Source organism: Schistocerca cancellata, chromosome 12 (assembly GCF_023864275.1).
Source record: "Schistocerca cancellata isolate TAMUIC-IGC-003103 chromosome 12, iqSchCanc2.1, whole genome shotgun sequence".
NCBI classification, from domain to species: domain Eukaryota; kingdom Metazoa; phylum Arthropoda; class Insecta; order Orthoptera; family Acrididae; genus Schistocerca; species Schistocerca cancellata.
The window spans coordinates 105,040,744-105,067,898 of record NC_064637.1 but is presented as its reverse complement, the minus strand read 5'-3'; the positions used below and the strand labels follow the sequence as shown (position 1 = coordinate 105,067,898).

Below are 27,155 nucleotides of genomic sequence, written 5' to 3'. Positions count from 1 at the left end.
ACGTACATTTTGGTGTCCCAACGCTCAAAACGGCGTATTAGCGTAGACTTCGGGAGGGCTTCTGTGTCCCATAAACTTGACAGCATAATTGTCACCTCATCTAAAAGAGTAACGCATATTACAGTAGTAAATAAGAAAAATGAGCCACCACAGCCGTGTCATCAAAGAAATTTATTTCAAACGTCTAGTTTTGACGCAGCAATTACGTCACCGTCAGGTCCACTATAAACCAGAGGAGTATTTTTATTCCTTGGGCCTTGTATCGCAGAACCCATATAATACTAGTTGTACATCGGGAGTGTGTACTCTGAGGCGTTTCTAGGCGCTTCAGTCTGGAAACGCCCGACCGCTACGGTTGCAGGTTCGAATCCTGCCTCGGCCATGGATGTGTGTGATGTCCTTAGGTTAGTTAGGTTTAAGTAGTTCTAAGTTCTAGGGGACTGATGACCTCAGAAGTTAAGTCCCATAGTGCTCAGAGTCATTTGAACCATTTGAAACTGGGATAGGTATGCGAATTCAAATACGGAGATACGTAAATAGGCAGAATACGGCACTGCAGTCAGCAACGCCTATATAAGACAATTAGTGTCTGGGGCAGTTGTTACATCGTTTACTGCTGCTACAATGGCAGGTCATCAAGATTTAAGTGAGTTTCAATGTGGTGTTATAGTCGGCGCACGAGCGATGGGACACAGTATCTCCAAGGTACCGATGAAGAGTGGATTTTCCGGTACGACAATTTCACGAGTGTATCGTGAATATCAGGAATCCGGTAAAACTGGAATCTCCGACCTCGCCGAGGCTGGAAAAAGATACTGCACGAACGGGACCAACGACCGCTTAAGAGAATCATGCAACGTGGCGGAAGTGCAACCCTTCCGCAGATTGCAGCAGATTTCAATGCTGGACCATCAACTAGTGTCAGCGTGCCAACCATTCGACGAAGCATCATCGGTAATGGATTTCAGAGCCGAATGCCCACTCGTGTACCCTTGATGACTGCACGACACAAATCTTTATGCCTCGCCTGGGTCCACAACATCGACATTGGACTGCTGATGACTGGAAAAAAGATTGCCTGGTCGGACGAGTCTCGTTTCTAGTTGTATAGAGTGGGTTTCCTGGCGGAAAGGTGCGCCTGGTCCCCGCCACGAATCCGCCCGGCGGACTTGTGTCGAGGTCCGGTGAACCGGCCAGTCTGTGGATGGTTTTTAGGCGGTTTTCCATCTGCCTCGGCGAATGCGGGCTGGTTCCACTTATTCCGACTCAGTTACACTATTTTTTTTTGTGGTCTTAGGACGCACAATTTCAATGGTCATTAGCGCCCAGACTACGTTAGGAATGCACCGCGAGGCACAAGGTTAAAACAGCAACTAAAAGGGAAAACACGATAAAAGGCAGACTGACAGGCATAGGATTAAAAAAAAAAGCATAATCAAATGTCCTTAGAGAGGTTTGTCAAGTTGATAAAACGAAGAACGCGAGCAGCTGCTCGTGGTTCATCCGCTAAAATGGCATCTAGAGTACATGGCAGGCCAAGATCAAGACGCAGTGTGTTAAAATCTGGACAGGACGTTAAAATGTGGCGGACCGTCAGCAATTGCCCACACGGACAGAACGTCGCCGGCGCAGCCGTCAGCAGATGGCGATGGCTGAACCGGCAGTGTCCAATTCGTAACCGGGCCAAAACGACCTCCTCCCGCCGAGAAGGGCGTGAGGAGGACGTCCAAGCCGCGAGAAGAGGTTTCAAGGCCCGAAGCTTGTTGTCCGTAAGTGCAGCCCAATTGGCGTGCCACAGCGATAAAATGCGCCGACGAATGACCCTGCTACAATCTGATGAAGGGACACAACAAGAAGCTGTCCGAGGCTGGAGGACCGAAGCCTTGGCCGCGGCATCTGCAGCTTCGTTCCCAGGGATACCGACATGGCCAGGAACCCACATAAAGCTAACCGGAGAACCGTCGTCCACCAGCTGCTGAAGAGAGCGTCGGATCCGGTGCACGAAAGGGTGAACCGGATACGGATCACTGAGGCTCTGGATGGCGCTCAGGGAATCGGAGCAGATGACATAAGCAGAATGTCGGTGGCGGCAGAAGAACAGCCTGGTAGAGGGCAAAGAGCTCAGCTGTGAAGACCGAACAATGGCCATGGAGCCGGTATTTGAAACTTTGTGCCCCGACAATAAAAGAACACCCGACCCCGTCATTGGTCTTAGAGCCATCTGTATAAATGAAGGTCATATTAAGGAACTTCGAACGAAGTTCGACAAAACGGGAGTGGTATACCGAACCGGGGGTAACCTCCTTTGGGAGCGAGCTGAGGTCAAGGTGAACGCGAACCTGAGCCTGGAGCCAAGGTCGCGTGTGGCTCTCGCCCACTCGAAAGGTTGCAGGGAGTGAAAAATCAAGATGTTGAAGGAGGCGACGAAAGCGAACTCCAGGGGGTAGCAGGGCAGAGACATACAACCCGTATGGACGGTCGAGAGAGTCGTCAAAAAAGGAACGATAAGACGGGTGGTCGGGCATTGACAGTAGCCGACAGGCATACCGACAAAGCAGTATATCGCGCCGGTATGTGAGTGGCAATTCACCAGCTTCAGCATGAAGACTCTCGACGGGACTAGTATAAAACGCTCCGATCGCAAGACCTAAACCCCGATGGTGTATGGAGTTGAGGCGGCGTAAGATGGATGGCCGTGCAGAGGAGTATACGAAGCTCCCATAATCCAGCTTGGAGCGGACGATCGACCGATATAGGCGAAGTAGGACTCAGTTACACTATGTCGGCGATTGCTGCGCAAACAAGTTGTCCACGTACGCGTTCACCACCATTGCTCTACGACGCAAACATAGGGGTTACACTTATCTAGTGTTACACGTTCCCTGGGGGGGTCCACCGGGGGCCGAACCGCACAATAACCCTGGGTTCGATGTGGGGCGGCGGAGGGGTGAAGTGGACTGCGGTAGCGTCGTGGGGTTGTGGATCACTGCGGCTGCGGCGGGGACGGAGTCTCTCTGTCGTTTCTAGGTCCCCGGTTAAAATACAATATAATAGAGTGGATGGGCATGTACGGGTATGAAGACAATCTCATGAATCCATGGACCTATGGACCTATGGACCCTGCATGTCAGCAGGGGACTGTTAAACCTGGTGGAGGCTCTGTAATCGTGTGTGTGGGGGGGGGGGGGGGTGCAGTTGGAGTGATATGGGACCCCTGAGTCTAAATACGACTCTGACAGGTGACACGTACGTAAGCATCCTGTCTGATCACCTGCATCCATTCATATTCATTGTGCATTCCGACGGACTTGAGCAAGTCCAGCAAGACAATGCGACACCCCACACGTCCACAATTGCTACAGTGGCTCCAGGAACACACTTCTGAGTTTAAACACTTCTGCTCGGCATCAAACTCCGCACACAATAACATTATTGAACATACCTGGGATGCCTTGCAACGTGCTGTTCAGAAGAGAAAGTTCGAGAACAGTTACTATTTTCACATATAGTTAAAGGCTACCCAGCCATTGACCTCCGTCTGTGCGAATGCGCACAGGTTGCCCGAACTCTTACGGGAATCGTCACCTTAGTGGGCGTGAGTGATGAGTCAATGAGCAAACGTGTATTAGGAGCATTACGCACGTAGAGTGTGGACAGTTGGGCATGTGGGTCTCACGGGAAGCGTGCAAGGGGTAAGTCCCTGCAGTCGCGCTATTCGTCTGTGTCCTCGGTGGCTCAGCTGGATAGAACGTCTGCCATATAATCAGGAGATCCCGGGTTCGAGTCCCGGTCGGGGCACACATTTACAGCAGTCCCCATCGAGGTATATCAGCAACACCTGTCGGCAACTGAGGGTTTCAATTAATTATCATTTATGCTAATATTTTTGTTTTTCGTCTTCGTGTTTGTGGCACTTCCTGCGGGGTTTCTTAGACATTTATCAGGAGAATGTTCTACAAGATTCGATGATATATATATACAGCGTAAAGAGGGTCAACATTAATAAAACCCAGGAACTGCAGGGACGGGTTCGTGGCTGGAAACGGAGGAAAAAACGTCTTACGAACACGTATCCGGAAATGCATCGTTACCACGGTAGATGAGGCTGATGAATGGTAGTAGTTCTGTCCATGTGCTGTGTGTTCCTTGCGCGTTGCACGCTGTGTGTTCGACGCAGCTTAATGGTCCGGTATTCATGTCGAAGACAAGCCGAGATGGCGTTTGTGTACTGCCAAGCAGATATCGAGAAGCAGCACGGCTATACCAAAACAGTTACCCTCACGGACACCAACAGCGTCACAGAACATTTGTAGCCCTTTTTGGGCGTTTGTGTGATCGCGGATCCAGTCAGACAGACGATCATACGGGGAGGCGGCGGACTGTGTGTACATCACATTTGGAGGAGCGGGTTCTGCAGGATGTTGAGGCGAACCCTAGCACAAGCTCCAGGCAAACGGCCCGCCAGCATGGTGCAAGCGAAAGTACGATTATGTGTGTCACGCATGACAACCGCTACTACCCTTTTACCTGTAACACACACGGAACACTCGACACGTCACCAGCAAAATTATAACTCCTCAGCGCCGTGTACTGTGGCAACGATGCATTTCCGGACGCATGTTGGTTACGACGTTTTCCCTCCATTTTCAGTCGGGAATTCGTCTCTCCAGTTTGTTAGTTTTATTAACGTTCACGCTGTGTAAGTGCGTGCTCTCTCAGAAGGGGTGGCCACGATGTTAGGGTCACAAATTTACTTCAAACTTTGTACACCTTTAGTAGACATTAAAACAACATAACGTGCAAAAAAAAGTGTGTGAAATCTTATGGGACTTAACTGCTAAGGTCATCAGTCCCTAAGCTTACACACTACTTAACCTAAATTATCCTAAGGACAAAGACACATAGCCATGCCCGAGAGAGGACTCTAACCTTCGCCGGGACCAGCCGCGCAGTCCATGACTGCAGCGCCCTAGACCGCTTGGCTAATCCCGCGCGGCTCATAACGTGCAACTAGTATGGAGAACTATTCCGACAGTGCCGAGAAAATCGCAAGAGAAGTTTTAAGCGTCTGTCATGTAACTGATGTATCTGTGGGAAGGTGCCGTCCTTTAGAGCTGAAGGTGGTTAAGTCGTTGGCGTTCGAACTTCGTAAGACGTACGCTTCGAATCCAGATGAAACCTTCATTTTTGTAGTAAAAGCGTAAATTCTGTGATATTCAAAAAATTTGCACCTGTACTATTCGTTCTTGCTATATTAGCAACGTGTCTCCGCTACGCACGTTAACTGCCAAATGGGAGCCTGAATGCGATTTTCACTCTGCAGCGGAGTGTTTGCTGATATGAAACTTTCTGGCAGAGTAAAAGTGTGTGCCGGACCGAGACTCGAACTCGGGATCTTTGCCTTTGGCGGACAAGTGCTCTACTATCAGAGCTACCCAAGCACGACTAACGCCCCGTCCTCACAGCTTTACTTCTGCCACTACCTAGTCTCCTACATTCCAAACTCTAAAGAAGCTCTCCTGCGAACCCTGCAGAACTAGCAGTCCTCAAAGAAAGGATACTGCGGAGACGTGGCTTAGCCACAACCTGGGGGATGTTTCCAGAATGAGATTCTCACTCTGCAGCGGAGTGTGCGCTGATATGAAACTTTCTGGCAGATTAAAACTGTGTGCCGGACAGAGACTCGAACTCGGGATCTTTGCCTTTAGCGGGCAAGTACTCTACCATCCGAGTTTGGCAAGGTACGCATGAGAGCTTCTGTAAGTTTGGAAGGTAGGCGACGAGGTACTGGCAGAAGTAAAGCTGTGGGGACGGGGCTTGAGTCGTGCTTGGGTAGCTCAGATGGTAGAGCACTTGCCCGCGAAAGTCAAAGTTCCCGAGTTCGAGTCTCGGTCCCGCACACAGTTGTAAACTGCCAGAAGTTTCATATCAGCGTACACTCCACTGCAGAGTGAAAACCTCATTCTCGAAACATCCCCCAGGTTGTGGCTAAGCCACGTCTCCGCAGTATCCTTTCTTTGAGGACTGCTAGTTCTGCAAGGTTCGGAGGAGAGCTTCTTTAGAGTTTGGAATGTAGGAGACGAGGTAGTGGCAGAAGTAAAGCTGTGATGACGGGGCGTGAGTCGTGCTTGGGTAGCTCAGTTGGTAGAGCACTTGCCCGCGAAAGCCAAAGCTCCCGAGATCGAGTCTCGATCCGGCACACAGTTTTAATCAGCCAGGAAGTTCCAAATGGGGGCCTGCCTCTGTGTCTGCAGCTCAATCCGCCGAGGGGAAAAGTAATTGTGGGTACCTTACCCGATTGCATGTACAAGAAATTTTGCAAATCACGATTACATTTTCCGGAAAACACTCTGCGTTTCTTCGTTTACTTGCCGACAATTATAAATATAAATAAATATAATATAAATAATTAATAAATATAATATAAATTATAAATGTAAGTATAGAAATATATAAACTACATTTAATTAAAAATTGTAAGTAGTCAAGTAACATGAAATTCAGTAATACTTCATGCAAATAAGCATGGTTTTAAAATTATATTACCTCTCAAATGTCCTGCTCTACGGAGTATCGACAGGTTGCCTTGGCCTACTCGATCACCAGATCTGTCTCCAGTCCATCACAGACCATTAACTGTCCCTGTGTCCATCATACGATGGTAATCCCAAAACTAAGGTCTCCCTCTTTTTATAAGTACATAGACCTGTTTATTTCTACAAAGGTTTACATCAGTTTACAGCTTCAACATTTAGCTGTTTTTCGACATAATCACCATTTCTGTCGATTCATTTTTGTAGACGCTGTGGCAGTTTTTGTATGCCCATGTCATACCAGCTCGCCGCCATGCTGTTCAGAAAGGTATGAACCTCTTCGTTCACCTCGTCGTCGGAGCTGAATCGCTGGGACCACAATTAACGCTGACAGGTACTGTGACTCTGAAAAAACTCAAACGGGCAATTCAGAAGTGGAGAAGAGGAATGTTGAGCAAGGGCGTACACATTCTCCATGACAACGCTCGCCCACACATCGCTCGGCAAACCGTTGCTCTCCTGCAACAGTTTCAGTGGAACATAATCACCCACCCACCCTATGGTCCTGACTTGGCGCCCAGTGACTATCACCTGTTCCGTAGGTTAAAAGAACATTTAGCCGGAAAGCGAGTCAACTCTGACGACGAGGTGAAAGAAGAGGTTCATAACTTCCTGAACAGCATGGCTGCGAGCTGGTATGGCATGGGCATACAGAAACTGCCACAGCGTGTACAAAAATGCATCGACAGAAATGGTGATTATGTCGAAAAATATCTAAATGTTGAAACTGTAAACTGATGTAAACCATTGTAGAAATAAACAGGTCTATGTACTTATAAAAAAAGTGGGAGACCCTACTTTTGGGGTTACCCTCTTACACCAATATTTCACTTTTACAATGGCTTATATCGCGCTTGCAATAACCTGTGATCTTTCAGTGTGAATGACATATATCACCTGCACAAATTTATTCCAGAAACTTGGTTAATCTATATTAAATACGTTTTGGCGTTGCAATTTCTTTCCGTCAGTGTATGTTCGAGGAATCAACATATTCGGTTACTAGGATCGTACGATTTGGAATTTTAACAGTAAAACATACCATGATTCGCGGGACCTCTCTTGCAGCGTCTTGCTCTGGGTGGGGTGAGCAGTCGGTAACGCTTTCGCTTTGAACGAATTTGTGACGAAATGCGGTGCTCTTTTGGATCTTCGCTTCCTCTGTCAGCCCTATCTGGTGTGCATCCCAGATTGACGAGCAATATTTCGTGATGGAAGAAGAGTCCTGGAATCTATCACTCTATTGAAGGCCGGCCGGTGTGGCCGAGCGGTTCTAGGCGCTTCAGTCTGGAACCGCGCGAACGCTACGGTCGCAGGTTCGAATCCTGCCTCGGCCATGGATGTGTGTGATGTCCTTAGGTTAGTTATGTTTAAGTAGTTCTAAGTTCTAGGCGACTGATGACATCAGATGTTAAGTCCCATAGTGCTCAGAGCCATTTGAACCATTTTTTGAACTCTATTGAAGTGTGTCAGCTATTCAGAAGGACAAGAATAAGGTGGGACTAGTCTGTGAACATAATAGTGGCCGATTTAAAACGCACATTAGAAGTGCCAATGCCGAGTAACGTAAACAGACGAGGGGTACAAGTGAAGGAAGCAGGATCATGGCAGAATGTGTGTTGTGTCGGGAAAAACGATCCCTTGTAGTGCTGGGTTGATCAGCAGACGAGTGGAGAAAGCGCAGGGGGGCGTGGTCTCGATATGTGGAGCACCCAGACCAAAACTTGTCCAGAGAGTCCCACGCCACATCCGGAGCAGTACTTTCACCAGAAACGCTGGAGTCCCCACGTGGTCCAGCAATGGGGGACTGTCTTACGCTGCGTGCGATGTTACAGAAGATGTGGGGACGGTGAGCTGCTGCAGTGAAGACGTGGTATCTCGTCAGAGTCCTGGCGACATACGAACGCTCTCATCACAGTAGGGATTAATGGGGCTTATTCCGCGACAATTGAAGAGCTCCGTATTGGCAATAAGTACGAGAGGTAGGAAAATGGACTGTAGTGTAAAACGTAATTGCGACTGCAATAAAAAAGAAATACGCTATCTGATCAAAAATATTCGGACACATATTAGTGGACGTTAATATGTAGTCTGCCCATTCGTCACGTCGGTTTGAACGGTGCTGGGTGCACTTTCAGTGGGATGTCTGAATGTGGAGGAATCTCAGTCCTTTCTCCCTTAAGAGCCGAAACCTGAGAAAGATGGCTATGGTGGACACTGGGTTCTGGAGTGAAGTCCACGTTCTAGCAAACCCCAGTGATTTCAGTTGTTTCAGATCGGGAGTCAGCGGAGATCAGTCAATTTCTCCGCGAACCGCTGCGTCACAGACGCTGCCTTACCGGATTTAAGTGAGTTTCAACTTGGTGCTATAGTCGGCGCACAAGCGATGGACGTGGGGATTTTCCCGTACGATCATTTCACGAGTGTACTGCGAGTATCAGGAATCCGGTAAAACTCGAATCGCCGACGTCGCTGCGATCGGAAAAAGATCCTGCAATAATAGGAACAACGACGACTGACGAGAATCGTTCAACGTGACAGAAGTGCAGCCCTTCCGCAAATTGCTGCTGATTTCAAAGCTGGGTCATCAACAAGTATTAGCCTGCGAAATGTTCGACAAACATAATCGATATGGGCTTTCGAAGCCGAAGGCCCACTCGTGTATCCTTAATGACTGCACGACATATGCTTTACGGAATGAGATTTTCACTCTGCAGCGGAGTGTGGGCTGATATGAAAGTTCCTGGCAGATTAAAACTGTGTGTTCTGCAAGTTTCGCAGGAGAGCTTCTGTAAAGTTTGGAATGTGGGAGACGAGATACTGGCTGAAGTAAAGCTGTGAGTACCGGGCGTGAGTCGTGCTTCGGTAGCTCAGATGGTAGAGCACTTGCCCGCGAAAGGCAAAGGTGCCGAGTTCGAGTCTCGGTCGGGCACACAGTTTTAATCTGCCAGGAAGTTTCATATCAGCGCACACTCCGTTGCAGAGTGAAAATCTCATTCTGGAAACATCCCCCAGGCTGTGGCTAAGCCATGTCTCCGCAATATCCTTTCTTTCAGGAGTGCTAGTTCTGCAAGTTTCGCAGGAGAGCTTCTGTAAAGTCTGGAAGGTAGGAGACGAGATACTGGCAGAAGTAAAGCTGTGAGTACCGGGCGGTAGCTCAGATGGTAGAGCACTTGCCCGCGAAAGGCAAAGGTCCCGAGTTCGGGTCTCGGTCGGGCACACAGTTTTAATCTGCCAGGAAGTTTCATAAGCTTTACGCCTCGCCTGGGCCGGTCAACACCAACATTTCACTAAAAACATGTTGCCTGGTGTGACGAGCCTTGTCTCAAATTGTATCGAGCGGATGGACGTGTACGGGTATGAAGACAACATCCTCATGAATCCATGGACCCTGCATGTCAGCAGGGTACTGTTCAAGCTTGTGGACGCTCTGTGATGGTGTGGGGCGTGTGCAATTGGAGTCCAGATACGACTCTCACAGATGACTCGTACGTAAGCATCCTGTCTGATCACCTGCATCCATTCGTGTACATTGGGCACTCCGACGGACTTGGGCAATTCCAGCAGGGCAATGCGACACTTCAAACGTCCAGGATTGCTATAGAGTGGCTCGAGGAACACACTTCTGGGTTTGAACACTTCTGCTGGCCACCAAACTCCGCAGACATTAACATTATTCAGCATGTCTGGGATGCCATGGAACGTCCTATTCAGAAGTGATCTCCACCCCTCGTACTCTTACAGATTTATGGACAGCCCTGCAGGACTCGCGGTGTCAATTCCCTTCAGCACTACTCCAGACATTAGTCGAGTCCATGCCGCGTCGTGTTATGACACTTCTGCGTTCTCGCGGGGGCCCTACACAATTTAGTGAGATGTACCTGTTTCTTTGGCTCTTCAGTGTAAAAAACTTTGATGACAATCTTCTTTACTGGAATGCAGGATATAAAAAACTGATAGCAATCTATTACATGGCCTTGTGTAACACTGTAAATCATACAGAAGACTGTAGTGCGTGGAAAAATCTGGGAAAGGCTTTTTTGTGATAAATCGCTGCTAACGACGACGATAACGGTGATGATGGTGGTGATTATTTTTTGCTCAATTTTTGTTGAGAGTTTTCTTAATCTGCAGTATTGCATGTTCGGTCAAGCACTGCGTTAACTGCCTCAAGCATTCCTTCCTTCCTCCCCCCCCCCTCCCCCCCCCCACCGTACGCTGGGATGATACAGTGGGTAAGTCACCTCCCTTTCTCTATTTGATTGCTGTCCTTTACCCGTAGCTTGCACCAGTCTTAAGATACCCACATGACCTAGAACACATTAACACCTTCGTCTGTCACGTTAGAACTGTGGCTTGCCAATGACCGCTAAATCATTGAGAACCATGACCTGATTCCGCACTTTTATTACTAAGTCTCACCTTCCATCCAGCTACAGGCATTAGGTTTATTGTTGTGGTCTTCATGTAAAGACTCATTTGATGCAGCTGTCTATCGTGCTCTATCCTGTGCAAGCCTCATAATCTCTGAATGATTACCGCAACCTGAATTTGTTTACTATTACCAAGATGTGGCATAAATTTATTGATTTCCTCAATTCGGTTCAATACCTCCACGTTTCTTACTTGACCCACCCGTCCTATCTTCAGCATTCTTCCTGTCTGAATTCCCTATCGTCCACGTTTCTCTTCCACAGGACACACTCCAAAAACCTCCAGGAAACATTGCCTGACACTTAAATTAATAATAAATTGCATTTGCTTCACGTCTATGGTACAAATTTTTTATCATCATACTACAGGTTTCAGTCTATAATAAGTATCCACAGATGTGGAGCAAAATATGGGAAAAACACAAATACACCTGCAGCTTTAAATACGAAGAGGTATACCTATTTTATAAAAACAGGTATGCCTACATTAGAAAAGCGAAAGAGCTTTTTGCAGTAAACGATATTATAAAAATTCACACAGATCCAATTGAGAAGGATCAGACTGACAGCTCCCAGTTTCTTCTTAACGAATATGGAAACAAATCGCCTAAAATGATAAATGTCAAGCTTCCCCTGCTTAGATCTCAAGTTAAGATTCACAAAGATGGAAATCCGGTTCCTCCGATTGTGAACAATATGTCCTCAACATGCTATAAACTAAATAAGTTTCTGAACAATAAACTTAAATCAGTTTACACGTTCGATAATTATTTTGGAGCAAAAACAGTTCTGAGCTAGCAAAAGCAATCACGGATATACGTACACCAAATAATGCGACATTATCATCCATGGATGTAAAAAACTTCTACAGTAACGTGCCAATAAAAGAAACTATTGACATTATTAGACGTAATCTCCTGTCCCATGACAAGATCAGCACTGCAGAGTGTATAGAACTAATTGCATTTCTAGAATCCATTTTAGCTTAAATTTGTTTGATCTTCAATAACAAAATAAATTATCAAAAAGGTGCGATTGAAATGGGTAATAGTGTTGCTGGTACTTTAGCAGGTATTTCTGTGAACGATTTACAATATAAATTTTTTTGCCAACTTTCCACAGATAAAATACAAAATGATATAAACGACGAAATTTCATTACTGATAAGAGGAGACACCACTGAAGTCAACGCATTTGCCCAAGCAATAGATAGCATGCTCTCAAAAATAACTTTTACTGAAGTTGAAAAAGATAGCTCCATTAACTACCATGACCTTGCTATTAGGAAAGTTGACGATATACGTAAGTTTTCGATTTTTAGAAAAGCTACTTGTACAGATTTTGAAAGTTGAGTAGCGAAACAGCTTATTATGTTGTATTTTCATTATTGACTACTATAATGTGCATTTTATGATATCGAAGCATTTTATATTTTTTCCGAATTTTAAGCGACTAACTTAGAAGTACTGCTATTCAAGTTTGTTTGGTTATTGTGTGCCTTCGGAAAGGAGATAACACGGAATTCACAGATGAATTAATGTTTTATGATATGTGGCTTACGTAAGCTTGGATTCTATTTGCTCATTGCTAAAAGCTCTACTTACTTGAGAATGGCTTATTTGATTCATAATTTTCTGGGGCGGAAAATACAGATATTACAATCTTCCTACAATTCTGTAATTCGAGTTTTTATTTCTTACACAAAAACTGAAAGTGATAGTTCGTGCTTCTAGCTCTCACCAGAAAACGGCGTAATTAATATAAATAAAATAGGGAAAGGCGTCGTTTACAATATGGTTGACACGCGTCAGAAAACGTATGCGGGAACGTGTTAACGCAGAGCGTTACGCGGGGCTGTTTACAACTGCAGGTAGATGCGCAGTTGAAAATGGACAGCTGTATCTCCTACAGGGGGGTCACGGGTGTTATGCGGCGTTGTTTGCGCGAAGGCTTCCGTTCAAGTTTCGCGACGAGATAAGGTTGAGTGACTGCTCAGATAACAGTAGCTCTACAGCTGAGAGGCGCGACAGTAGGGAGATGCAGAAGCGACCAAGCTGGCTCTTGTGTGTTCAGAAGCGACCATTAGATAGCGCCACTGAGATTGCTATTACATTCTGAAAGGAACACTCAAACAAAATGTACCGAGGTGTTGAAATGCTGGTAAAATTGATCGAGAGCCCAATTTACTGCGTTAGCTGTTTTATTGTAATCGCTCAGAGACTGGTACAAGCGATTTCGTATCCTGCAGGTACATCCTCAGGTGTATTCTTGTGTAAATTTTTTTATACAAAACACTATAAGGGCAGCAGTACTGACTTAGTATGTTCAGATTTTTTAATACTAATAAAATCATGACACGGGAATTAGTAGTAAAAGACATGACCCGCTATCATTATTTACAAGGTCTGATGAGACTGCTTTCTTTGGAACGTTTTCATTTATTAGCTGAGAAACTGACTGGATAGTTTGTTTACAGTGAGCGTTAAAAGATAACATTGTAACGAAGATGTGGAAATTATCCATAACGAATATGACAGACTGTTTGCATCGCTTTCTACAATATCGTCTTGATTGTGCACCCGTTAGTAGTGAATTTCGTGAATGTCGGCCGAAATCTATTGCTACTCCGCGATGCTATGCGCGATATCTGTACTACTAAACAGCTAACTTGATCCATCATGCACGGTTTCAGTTTCGGGGAGCGTTTGTAACGGATTCCAGAGGGAAAAAAAATTTGATTTTCAGTATTTCATAAAATTGATCTAGTTTAAAAATTTAAAATTTTCCCATAGTCTACTCATTTAATGGTATAATCTTGCGTTAATGGTATAACACAGCAACTGAAGCGTTACAAGACTGGAAGGTGAGTTTACATGTTGAGGTGGCGTAACTCACAGAGAAAAAATTAAACAGACTACAGTCATCCAGTATTTGAGAACGACGGCACTTAGCCACTTGCAACGAACTTTACACGCAGTTTCAAGCTCCTAGACATATTCTCGCTGACCACCCCCACCCCTCCGTCACGCACACAATGAATCATCATTTGCCGCGCGGGATTAGCCGAGCGGTCTCAGGTGCTGCAGTCATGGACTGTGCGGCTGGTTCCGGTGGAGGTTCGAGTCCTCCCTCGGGCATGGGTGTGTGTGTTTGGTTGGTTGGTTGGTTGGTTTAAGGATTAAAGGGACCAAACTGCAGAGGTCATCGGTCCCTTGTGTGTGTTTGTCCTTAGGATAATTTAGGTTAAGTAGTGTGTAAGCTTAGGGACTGATGACAGCAGTTAAGTCCCATAAGATTTCACACACACACACACACACACACACACACACACACACAAAATGAATCATCTTCCACATGAGGCACGACGTTTTAATTTCTCTCTTCCTCACTGTTAACCGTATTCGCAAAATATTTTGCAGACAGTGTTTGGCAGAGGGTACACTGGAACACCTTCACCGTACTTCTCTATCTTTCCCTGCGAACTCTGATTTCTCTTATTTTATTATGCTAGTCATTTTTTTCCCCTATGATGGCGGGAGCCAACAAAAGTTTTACATTCTGAGGACAAATTTGGTTTGAAACTTCCAGGCAGATTAAAACTGTGTGCCGGACAGAGACTCGAACTCGGGACGTTTGCCTTGCGCGGGAATTTGCTCTTCCGACTGAGCTACCCAACCACGACTCACGACCTGCCCTCACACCTCCGATTCCACCAGTACTTCGTCTGCTACTTTCCAAACTTCACAGACTCTTTCTGTGAAACTTGTGGAACTACCACTTCTGGGAGAAAGGATATTGCGGCGACACGGCTTTGCCACAGCCTGGGGGATGTTCCCAGAATGAAGAGCTTCTGTGAACTCTGGAAGGTAGGAGACGAGGTACTGGCGGAATTGGAGCTGTGAGGACGGAGCGTGAGTTGCGCTTGGGTAGGTCGGTTGGAAGAGGACTTGTCCGCAAAGGCAAAGGTCCCGAGTTCGAGTCTCGGTACAGCACACAGTTTTAATTTGCCAGGAAGTTTCAAACCAAATTTGTCCTCAGAATGCAAAAATATCTTTATCAATATCGTAAAAAATTTTCAAAATATAATTGTTTTTACCAGCCAACTATAAAAGTATAATTTCCCCTCTAGTCATTGCCAGTCCCGATTCAGTCATTTATCTAAATTAAAATATTCCAGAATTCCTGTCAGATCATAGTCATGTGTTCTTTAGTAATCAGACGACCAGCTGTGCAGCTGTCACTAAGTAGTTTTTCTAGTAATTCAGATCTCATACAAATGTTATCCAGTATTATTAGGTAGGCCAGCATTGCACTAAGCTGTGCCATTTACGTGCAGATATATAGACAGCGTTATCCGGCGACACCATTACGACGTAAGAATTTTTCAGTTTATTTCTCACGGACAGACTCAGGTCGATTTCACAGGTCCATGTAGTAGCGCTGCTTACGTCAAAATTTATCAGTTTTTCGCGAGTTAACATTTATCAGTTTTCATACGTCAGGATTTAATTATCCAAATTTAATTATTTTTATTTTCTGTTCGGGAAGGTCACACATCATTATTTTTTGATTTATACGGGAAGGTAACAAATGTCCTTTGCATTTCAGTAATAGAGACGCTCAAGTCTTTTCTTGAAATTCTTGAACGCAGCACAATAAATTTCAACTGATTGATGTACAATGAAAGGAAGAGAGTGAACAGAATAAGATCTTGAGGGACCGTCGTCATGACTTTACCGGCCGTGGGTGCGACTTTAAACTTTTTCTTCGGAGGAAACGTGGTGTGGCGTAGCTCCATTGATTGCAGTTTCATTTCCGGTTTGAAGTGATAATCCCAGGTTTCGCCGCCTGTAACGAAGTTCGATAAAAAATTGTCACGATCAGCCTCGTAACAGGGAGAGTCAAATGAAAACCTTAAGTTTGTAATAACAAATCGAAATTTCGCGACGTTATCCTGTACGTTGGTAAACCTGCTACAAACAGCGTGCAGAACGGCCTGCAGGTGGCAGCATTGTGCAGATGCACACATACCGTGGCAGTATCAGTATAAAGATGGCCGTCCCGCTTGCGACTTGCACCAGGGAAGAACAGCATTGTGTTATTCGGTTTTTGCGTAGTGAAGGTGTGAAACCTATTGAAATTGATCGACGAATGAAGGTTCAGTACGGTGATGCACGTTTGTCACAGCAGCAGGTCTACGAATGGAGTAGGAAGTTCGCAAATGATGTGGCTTCAGTGGAAGATGCTCCTCCTCCAGGTCAGGCACAACGAGTTGTGACTCCACAGAACATTGCAGCAGTTGAAGCCATAGTGAAGGAAAACCGCCGAGTGACACTGAATGACACTGCAGCTTGTTTACAGATTAGTCATGGGTCAGCACACCACATTGTGCATGATGTGCAAAGTGTCTGCAAGATGGGTGCCACGGCAGCTGACTCCTGAAATGAGAGAACGACGTGGTGATGCTTGTGAAGAACTTCTTCGGCGCTTTGAACGAGAAGGTGATGGCTTCCTTGCAAAAATCGTTACTGGGGACGAAACCTGGGTTCACTTCCACCAATCGGAAACGAACAGAGCGAGCAAGGAATGGCGCCATTCCTCAACACGAAAACCAAAGAAGTTTCGAACAGAACCAGCAGCAGGGAAGGTTATGCTGACTTTTTTTGGCAGAAAAAGTGTCGTTTTGGAGCATTACATGCCTACAGGGGCCACTGTCACCACTGCATCATACACAGATCTCCTACAAAATCTTCTGCGGCCTGCAATCAAATCAAGGCGACGTCAGCAGGTGTCCTTTTGCAACATGACAATGCAAGGTCCCACACTGCTCGTACAACAGCTGCAACAATCACAGACCTGCATTTTGAGTGTCTTCCTCCTCCTTCATACTCACCAGACCTTGCCCCCAAGTGATTTCCATATGTTTGGACCACTCAAAGACGCAATGGGAGGAAAGAAGTTCCGTTCTGATGAAGAGGTACGGCACGCGGATCATGAGTGGTTGCGCGGACTACCAAAAGAATTTTTTTCTAAAGGAATTTATGCTCTTTGTAAGCGCTGGAGGACTTGTATTGAGCGTGGGGGAGAATTGATCAGCTTTGTACCACTTCTGCACAATAAATAATATTTTTAAACATTTTAAGGTTTTCATTTGACTCACCCTCGTAAAGCGCTAGCAGTTGCTCTTTATGGTGTTCCGTTAGGTGGCAAGGAACCCAGCGGACAGACACCTTGGAATACCCCAACTGGTGGACAAATGTGTCAGCACTACCATCAGAGACGTCCAGTTGTGCAAAGACGTGTTTGACTGCGATCCGCTGATCACCTCCAATGAGAGTGTCCGCACGTGCCACCGTTGCGGGAAATCACGGCTGTGTGCGGCTGGCCGGTACGCGGGGGGTCGGAAAAGGTTGCATGACCTTGTTGCAATGATAACAGACGTCTCGCCCAACGGGTCACCATGCTTTTGTTCACTGACATGTGTCTGTAGAAATACAGCAAGAGCCTTTGAATATCTGCGATGTTATGTTTTTCCGCCTAAAGAAACTCAATGAGTGCTCTCTGCTTGAAAAGCGTCTCCGTTACAGACGCTACTTTGAAGGCTACGTACAGCACTGCCACAAATTCCCAGGTAGATGCCGTGTTTCTTGACTTCCGCAAGGCGTTTGATACAGTTCCCCACAGTCGTTTAATGAACAAAGTAAGAGCATATGGACTATCAGACCAATTGTGTGATTGGATTGAAGAGTTCCTAGATAGCAGAACGCAGCATGTCATTCTCAATGGAGAGAAGTCTTCCGAAGTAAGAGTGATTTCAGGTGTGCCGCAAGGGAGTGTCGTGTGACCGTTGCTATTCACAATATATATAAATGACCTTGTGGATAACATCGGAAGTTCACTGAGGCTTTTTGCGGATGATGCTGTAGTATATCGAGAGCTTATAACAATGGAAAATTCTACTGAAATGCAGGAGGATCTGCAACGAATTGACGCATGGTGCAGGGAATGGCAACTGAATCTCAATTTAGACAAGTGTAATGTGCTGCGAATACATAGAAAGAAAGCTCCTTTATCATTTAGCTACAATATAGCAGGTCAGCAACTGGAAGCAGTTAATTCTATAAATTATCTGGGAGTAAACATTAGGACCGATTTAAAATGTAATCGGCCATATAAAATTAATCGTCGGTAAAACATATGCCAGACAGATTCATTGGACGAATCCTAAGGAAATGCAGTCCGAAAACAAAGGAAGTAGGTTACAGTACACTTGTTCGCCCACTGCTTGACCACTGCCCACCGGTGTGGGATCCGTACCAGATAGGGTTGATAGGAGAGAGAGAGAGAGAGAGAGAGAGAGAGAGAGAGAGAGAGAGAGAGAGAAGACCCAACGGAGAGCAGCGCGCTTCGTTACAGGATCATTTAGTAATCGCGAAGGTGTTACGGAGATGATAGATAGCCTCCGGTGAACGACTCCGCAGGAGAGACGCTCAGTAGCTCGGTACGGGCTTTTGTTGAAGGTTTGAGAGCATACCTTCACCGAGGAGGCAAGCAGTATATTGCTCCCTCCTACGTATATCTCGCGATGAAACCATGAGGATAAAATCAGAGAGATTAGAGCTCACACAGAGGCATGCCGACAATCTTTCTTTCCGTGAACAATACGAGACTGGAATAGAAGGGAGAACGAGAACCTATAGAGGTACTCAAAGTACGCTCCGCTACACACCGTCAGGTCGCTTGCGGAGTATGGATGTACATGTAGATGTAAACTTCATGAAACTATAGTGGCTATAACAGGAATATTCCACTATGTCCCACAGCAAAATCCGCATTTTTTCATCCGAAATTGGCGAAGAAAAGTAATGTGTTGCATTGCTTATTGAACGCTCCTCGTACATGGGAGTTAGACTGTTTGAAGAATCGAGATTGGGTTATTGTTGTTGTAGTTGTAGTTGTAGTTGTGGGCTTCAGTCCAGAGATTGGTTTGATGCAGCTCTCCATGCTACTCTATCCTGTGCAAGCTTCTTCATCTCCCAGTACCTACTGCAGCCTACATCCTTCTGAATCTGCTTGTGTATTCATCTCTTGGTCTCTCTCCACGCCGCCCTCCAATACTAAATTGATGATCCCTTAATGCCTCAGAATATGCCCTCCAAACCGATCCCTTCTTCTAGTCAATTGTCGGCCGTGGAGGCCGAGCGGTTCTAGGCACTTTAGTAAGGAACCGCGCGACTTCTGCGGTCGCAGGTTCGAATCCTGCCTCGGGCATGGATGAGTGTGATGTCCTAAGGTTAGTTAGCTATAAGTAGTTCTAAGTTCTAGGGGACTGATGACCTCAGATTTTAAGTCCCGTAGTGCCCAGAGCCATTTTTTTTTCTAGTCAATTTGTGCCACAAAATTCTTTTCTCTCCAGTTCTATTCAATACTTCATTACTTATGTGATCTACCCATCTAATCTTCAGAATTCTTCTGTAGCACCACATTTCGAAAGATTGTTTTCTTCTATTTATGGTCCACGTTTCACCTCCATACATGGCTACACTCCATACAAATACTTTACGAAACGACTTCCTGACATTTAAGTCTATAGTAGATGTTAACAAATTTCTCTTCTTCAGAAACGCTTTCCTTGCCATTACCAGTCTACATTTTATATCCTCTTTACTTCGACCATCATCAGTTATTTTGCTCCCCAAATAGCAAAACTCATTTACTACTGTAAGCGTCTCATGTCCTTTTCTAATTGCCTCAGCATCACGTGATTTAATTCGATTACATTCTATTTTTGCTTTTGTTGATGTTCATCTTATATCCTCCTTTCAAGACACTGTCCATTCCGTTAAACTGCTCTTCCAGGTCCTTTGCTGACTCTGACAGAGATTGGGCTAAAAGATATTAAAGGTAGGAGACTTTTGTTCATGCTACTCTCGTGCGAGTCTGCCCTCAGCTGGCTAACAGCGTTTGGATGAAGCGTCCGACGGGTTGTTGTCGGGCGTCGGGCCGCCGCCTTGGGCGCGGAAAAGCGTGTCAATGGTGTCGGAAAGAGGTGAGCGGGATCGCACCGACACAGCCGTGAAGGCCGTCCAGTGAGTCGGGCTGGCTCACTGGATGTAATGGCTGCGGAAGAGCAGGCAGCCGCTGCAGGAGGCGAGGCCCGGCCAAGAATAGCGCTGCGGGCGTGGGTGGGTGTCTGGCGGGAGGCTTGACGCGTTCCACCCGCTAGCGGGCTGCATACGCCGCCTCGTAACGACAGCGGGGCCAGGTAGCAACGAGCTGACGACGCGCACTCCGGCGTTGCCCGGTAACCACAACTGCGGAGGCAGGCCGCAGCATCGGTGCATGCTCTTCGGTTAGTTGCCCGGGCTACGACGGCTGGCGTGCCGATTTTTTTCAGCAACAAGACAGGGGTCAGCTGAAGAAGGGGATACTAATGTCTTACCTCTCTACTTTCGAGCCGTAGGCAATAAATCGCTTATCTTCCGTGGCGAGGCATCATCAATGTAAATTCATATACACTACTGGCCATTAAAATTGCTACACCACGAAGATGACGTGCTACAGACGCGAAATTTAACCGACTGGAATAAGATGCTGTGATATGCAAATGATTAGCTTGTCAAACCATTCACACACGATTGCCGCCGGTGGCAACACGTACAACGTGCTGACATGAGGAAAGTTTCCAACCGATTTCTCAGACACAAATAGCAGTTGACGGGCGTTGCCCGGTGAAACGTTGTTGTGATGCCTCGTGTAAGGAGGAGAAATGCCTACCATCACGTTTCCGACTTTGACAAAGGTCGGATTATAGCCTATCGCGATTGCGGTTTATCGTATCGCGGCATTGCTGCTCGCAATGGTCGAGATTCAATTGACTGTTAGCAGAATATGGAATCGGTGGGTTCAGGAGGGTAATAAGGAACGCCGTGCTGGATCCCAACGGCCTCGTATCACTAGCAGTCGAGATGACAGGCATCTTATCCGCATGGCTGTAATGGATCGTGCAGCCACGTCTAGATCCTTGAGACAACAGATGGGGAAGTTTGCAAGACAACAACCATCTGCACGAACAGTTCGACGACGTTTGCAGCAGCGTGGACAATCAGCTCGGAGACCGTGGCTGCGGTTACCCTTGACGCTGCATCACAGACAGGAGCACCTGCGACTGTGTAGTCAACGACGAACCTGGGTGCACGAATGGCAAAACGTCATTTTTTCGGATGAATCCAGGTTCTGTTTACAGCATCATGATGGTCGCATCCGTGTTTGGCGACATCGCGGTGAACGCACATTCGAAGCGTGTATTCGTCATCGCCATATACTGTAGTATCACCCGGCGTGACGGTATGGGGTGCCATTTGTTACACGTCTCGGTCGCCTCTTGTTCGCATTGACGGCACTTTGAACAGTGGACGTTACATTTCAGATGTGTTACGACCTGTGTCTCTACCCTTCATTCGATCCCTGCGAAACCCTACATTTCAGCAGGATAATGCACGACCGCAAGTTGCAGGTCCTGTACGGGCCTTTCTGGATACAGAAAATGTTCGACTGCTGCCCTGGCCAGCACGTTCTCCAGATCTCTAACCAACTGAAATCGTCTGGTCAATGGTGGCCGAGCAACTGGCTCGTCACACTACGCCACTCACTACTCTTGATGAACTGTGGTATCGTGTTAAAGCTGTACACACCATCCAAGCTCTGCTTGACCCAATGCCCAGAAGTATCAAGGCCGTTATTACGGCCAGAGGTGGTTGTTCTGGGTACTGATTTTTCAGGCAGGGTCTAGGCACCCAAATTGCATGAAAATGTAATCACAGGTCAGTTCTAGTATAATATATATGTCCAATGAATGCCCGTTTATCATATGCATTTCTTTTTGTTGTAGCGATTTTAATGGCCAGTAGTGTAAATGAATGTGTTTTTAGAAGTCAGTACTAGGCACTGCGTACGACTTTGGCGCTTGTATTAATTTAAGGGAAGGTTTACCATATTTGGCCCGAAAAAAGTATGTTCTTTGAGAATTTTTTTCTCGGGATGTGTTATAGATATCAATGTCAAATTTCGTCAATATGTTTATTGATATTTTCTTTACAAACTGGAATTTTTTTGACCGGAAATGTCGAAGAGCAAGGGCGGATCTGCCGTCGGAACGGAACAAAATTTCGATGTAGACCTCCACGCGTGGTACGTCACAGGTCATCCGGCTCGTCTGAAATCAAAATTGAGCTGACGTTAGCGAAGTATATAAGATTCTTAACGAGTTGGACCTCGCTTAAGTTATTTGGACAGTAGGAAAGAAAATGACGGCCATTTGATAAAAAAATACGGTTTTTTTCATCGATTTTTCGACTTCGTCGGCCAAGTAAAAATATTGATGGATCGGAATAAAAGTGGTACAACTCCTAGGCGATTCATTGCGAGGCCAGGGCGGGACGCTGTTGCTGCATATGAGCCGTTGTTTTCTGTTTGATGTTGAGCGCAGGAGCGACGCAACGTAAACAAGGCGCATGCTGCGCTGAGACGGCGACCGCCGCACCTTACGCAACAGCCAGCAATAGCAACAGGGATTCCCTCTCTCGTGCTGCGCACGTGTGACTCGGCTGCATTAATTAAAAATCCGTCGCAGAAAGTAAAATGACTGGATATTACGTTTTATGTAGTAATTACGTCATGCTGAGACGGTCAATCTTTATCGAGAACGGATGAACTGGTATTACGTGCACTATACAGGGCGAGTCTTAACTATTGCCGCCAAGAGTAACTCCGAAAGCATGATAGTTTGTTGGACAAAAACTGCATGGTACAACGGGGGCCACAATATGACGTTGGTTTTTTGTTGCTAGGTGGGGTCGCATCGGAGATATGATGGTCAACTTTGTTTCTTTTAATGGGATGCTATAGTTTGGTACTTATTTTCTGATAGCGGCTATCGAAACGAATCCAGCGATGTGCAACAGTAAGGTCTTTGAAGTTCAACGAAAGTCACAAAGGTGCCATGAACGTCCATTTACAGAAGATGTTCGACGTTTTAAGTAGTTGTAAGTTCTAGGGGACTGATGACCTCAGAATTCAAGTCCCATAGTGCTCAGAGCCATTTGAACCATTTTTTTTGTAGTTGGAAAGTCTTTATAAACAATGTTTTTTACGAATCCCCACAAGAAAAAATCCAGAGGCGTCAAGTCTGGCGAACGACCCGGCCACGAAACATCTCCTCCACGTCCAATGCAACGATTTGGGAATTGTCTCTGCAACTCATTTCTTGCCATCAGCGAAAAATGTGCCGATCACCCGTCGTGCTGATACCACATTCTGTTCCTTGTTCCTAAAGGTATGCCTTCAAGTACCAGACCTGATTTCTCTTGCAGGAATGTGGTGTACGTCCTACCATTAAGATTTCCTTCGATGAAATGGGCACCTATAATTCTGTTCTCCAGAATCCCACACCATTCATTCACCGGCAACTTGCCGCAGCCAACACGGATTTTCAATTGCCCCATAATGCATGTTATGCAAATTAACATTTCCTTGGTTCGTGAATGTAGCCTCATCCGTAAATAAAAATAAATAAATAAATAAATGCGTCATTCCCCTAAATCTGAAGTTGAGCCCGTCGGCAGAATTCAATGCGACCCATACAATCCGTACCAGTTAGTTCTTGGTGGAGACTGATATGGTGCGGATGATATTTATGGCGATGCAGAACACGAACAACACTACTCTGGCTCATGTTAGATTCCCTTGCGATTTGGAGCGAACTAACACAAGGATTTCGAACCACTGTGGCTACAGTACCAATTTCCGTTTCCTCGTTAGTAACTTTCCTTTGCCAAATATGTTTCGGATGCTTTAAAGATCCAGTTCTTCGAAATTTATCATACACGTAGGATGAGTACGTGGAAGATATATTTCAGTGTATAAGTCTCTAGCTCTCACTGAATTTCGTTGGCATTCTTCGTAAATGAGAAGCATATCGACTTTTTCTTCGAAGGAACACATGATTCACATTCGCTTGATTCGATGTACTAGTCTTACGTTGTTATTAGTGTTGCATTGCGAAACCGTCGAATGGTGTTTACATGTTAATGGGGCGTTAGATAGATACGCGATATTCGGCGAATATTTACTATTTGCACGATATACGAGAGAGAATTGTCAGAGCATGTGCTTCGATAAGTGCCGATTTGATAAGGAATACCACTCAGTCCATGATAAAAAGATTGCAGCACTGCATTGATACCAATGGTCATCACTTCGAACACCTTCTGGAATTCTCATTCTGGAAACATCCCCCAGGCTGTGGCTAAGCCATGTCTCCGCTATATCCTTTCTTTCAGGAGTGCTAGTTCTGCAAGGTTCGTAGGAGAGCTTCTGTAAAGTTTGGAAGGTAGGAGACGAGATACTGGCAGAAGTAAAGCTGTGAGTACCGGGCGTGAGTCGTGCTTCGGTAGCTCAGTTGGTAGAGCACTTGCCCGCGAAAGGCAAAGGTCCCGAGTTCGAGTCTCGGTCGGGCACACAGTTTTAATCTGCCAGGAAGTTTCATATCAGCGCACACTCCGCTGCAGAGTGAAAATCTCATTCTGGAAACATCCCCCAGGCTGTGGCTAAGCCATGTCTCCGCTATATTCTTTCTTTCAGGAGTGCTAGTTCTGCAAGGTTCGCAGGAGAGCTTCTGTAAAGTTTGGAAGGTAGGAGACGAGATACTGGCAGAAGTAAAGCTGTGAGTACCGGGCGTGAGTCGTGCTTCGGTAGCTCAGTTGGTAGAGCATTTGCCCGCGAAAGGCAAAGGTCCCGAGTTCGAGTCTCGGTCGGGCACACAGTTTTAATCTGCCAGGAAGTTTCATATCAGCGCACACTCCGCTGCAGAGTGAAAATCTCATTCTGGAAACATCCCCCAGGCTGTGGCTAAGCCATGTCTCCGCTATATCCTTTCTTTCAGGAGTGCTAGTTCTGCAAGGTTCGCAGGAGAGCTTCTGTAAAGTTTGGAAGGTAGGAGACGAGATACTGGCAGAAGTACAGCTGTGAGTACCGGGCGTGAGTCGTGCTTCGGTAGCTCAGTTGGTAGAGCACTTGCCCGCGAAAGGCAAAGGTCCCGAGTTCGAGTCTCGGTCGGGCACACAGTTTTAATCTGCCAGGAAGTTTCATATCAGCGCACACTCCGCTGCAGAGTGAAAATCTCATTCTGGAAACATCCCCCAGGCTGTGGCTAAGCCATGTCTCCGCTATATCCTTTCTTTCAGGAGTGCTAGTTCTGCAAGGTTCGCAGGAGAGCTTCTGTAAAGTTTGGAAGGTAGGAGACGAGATACTGGCAGAAGTACAGCTGTGAGTACCGGGCGTGAGTCGTGCTTCGGTAGCTCAGTTGGTAGAGCACTTGCCCGCGAAAGGCAAAGGTCCCGAGTTCGAGTCTCGGTCGGGCACACAGTTTTAATCTTCCAGGAAGTTTCATATCAGCGCACACTCCGCTGCAGAGTGAAAATCTCATTCTGGTACCTTCTGCAAATCTTTGTGACCTTTGTCGACTTTCAAAGACCTTACTGTTACACATCACTGGATTCCTCTCATTGCCGCTATCAGAAAATAAGTACCCATCTATAGCATCCCTTTAAAAAAACAAAGCTGACCTTCCTTCATATCTCTGACGCGACCCCACCTAGCAATAAAAAACCAGCGTCATATTATGGCTCCCATTGTCCAATGCAACATTTGTCCCACAAACTTTTCAGCTTCTATCATACTTTCGGCGTTATTTTAGGTGGCAGTAGTTAGTGACTCACCCTGTACATAGGGTGACCCAGAATTCCGTGAATTCAAATTCAGAGAATGATTTAGGTAGAGGGGTAAAAATTGACACGTATGCCTGAAATGATATTCGATTTTATTCAGACCGAGAAGGAATGCAGAAGTCGGCGAACAGACGGTGCTGGGTGCCAACACCTTAGTAACTCTGCATGAGGATCGTGTTTAGAATTAGCTGTAGTGAGAGAGGGAGTCAGATGCGCCAGCAGTCGCGGCACGATTTTACCTGAAAAGCCGCTGTTAAGGAAGAATCCGCTATGCAACTTTACGATCCTATCGCCAAAAGAAGGGTATTCGAACAGGTTCAAATGGCTCTGAGCACTGTGGGACTTAACATCTGAGGTCATCAGTCCACTAGACTTAGAACTACTTAAACCTAACTAGCCTAAGGACATCACACACATCCATGCCCGAGGCAGGATTCGAACCTGTAGCGGTCGCGCGGTTCCAGATTGAAGCGCCTAGAACCGCTCGGTCACCGCGGCCGGCTATTCGAACGGGGAGTGGTCCTGTAACAAGTGTCACTGTGAAGAAAATGATCTCTAAGTTCGAATCCGCACATTGTTTAGACGACCGGCTCCCTGGTGGGCGACAAGACGCACGCGCTACTGCTGCTCGGACAGTTCAGGGAGGAATGGAGACTTCAGCTGGTTCATCTCCGCGTGGTCAAGTCAGTGGTGGTGAAGTCGCAGGTCGCACCGGGATTCCACGCTCTAGTAATTGGAGAGCATTAAGGCGTACCCACCAATGCTATGCGTTCAAAATTCAGCCTCGTCATGACCTGTTAGCCACCGATTTTGTGTCGCGGAGAGCATTTGCGGTGTGGGAACTCCAAAAATGGGGGAAGGTGGCGATTGGTTGTCTAACGTGCTGTGTACCGACGGAGGCCATTTCACACTCCGAGCGCTTGTCAACATCCACAACTGCATAATTTAGGCTACCGAAAATCATAGGACTGTCGCTGAAACCCCAATGCATAACCTAAAAAGTCAAGATGGGGGTGTGGATTTACCACATCAGTCGTGATCGGACGCTTCTTCTTTGAGGAAATGAGTGGTACTGCTTTTCAAACTGTTAGCATGACGGGTGCCAAGTACGCCGTTGTGTTACGGAATCGCATCATCCCTACCTGGCTGATAAATACCTGCTGGAAGGTGTGCCTTTTATCCAGACTGGCGCTCCACCTCATACTGCTACACTTGTGAGAGATCTCTCAGCCGCCACTTGCGTCATGAATGGCTTTCCATGCTCCCAGACCTCAATCCGTGCGATTATTGGTTGTAGGGTTTCCTGAAATCGCAAGTCCAGCCTCATTAGGGATGCTCCTCCA

The 27,155-nt window shown here is 46.3% G+C and overlaps 1 protein-coding gene and 1 non-coding gene across 2 annotated transcripts in view; one reads left to right on the top strand and one right to left on the bottom strand.

The window, feature by feature from the left end:
- LOC126109600 (alkylglycerol monooxygenase-like) overlaps nucleotides 1-27,155 on the bottom strand; it is a 202,645-nt gene that overhangs the window by 164,865 nt on the left and 10,625 nt on the right. The window lies entirely within an intron of this gene.
- Nucleotides 24,771-24,845, top strand: Trnas-cga (transfer RNA serine (anticodon CGA)). The gene has a single exon. It is a non-coding gene; the product is annotated as a tRNA-Ser (tRNA).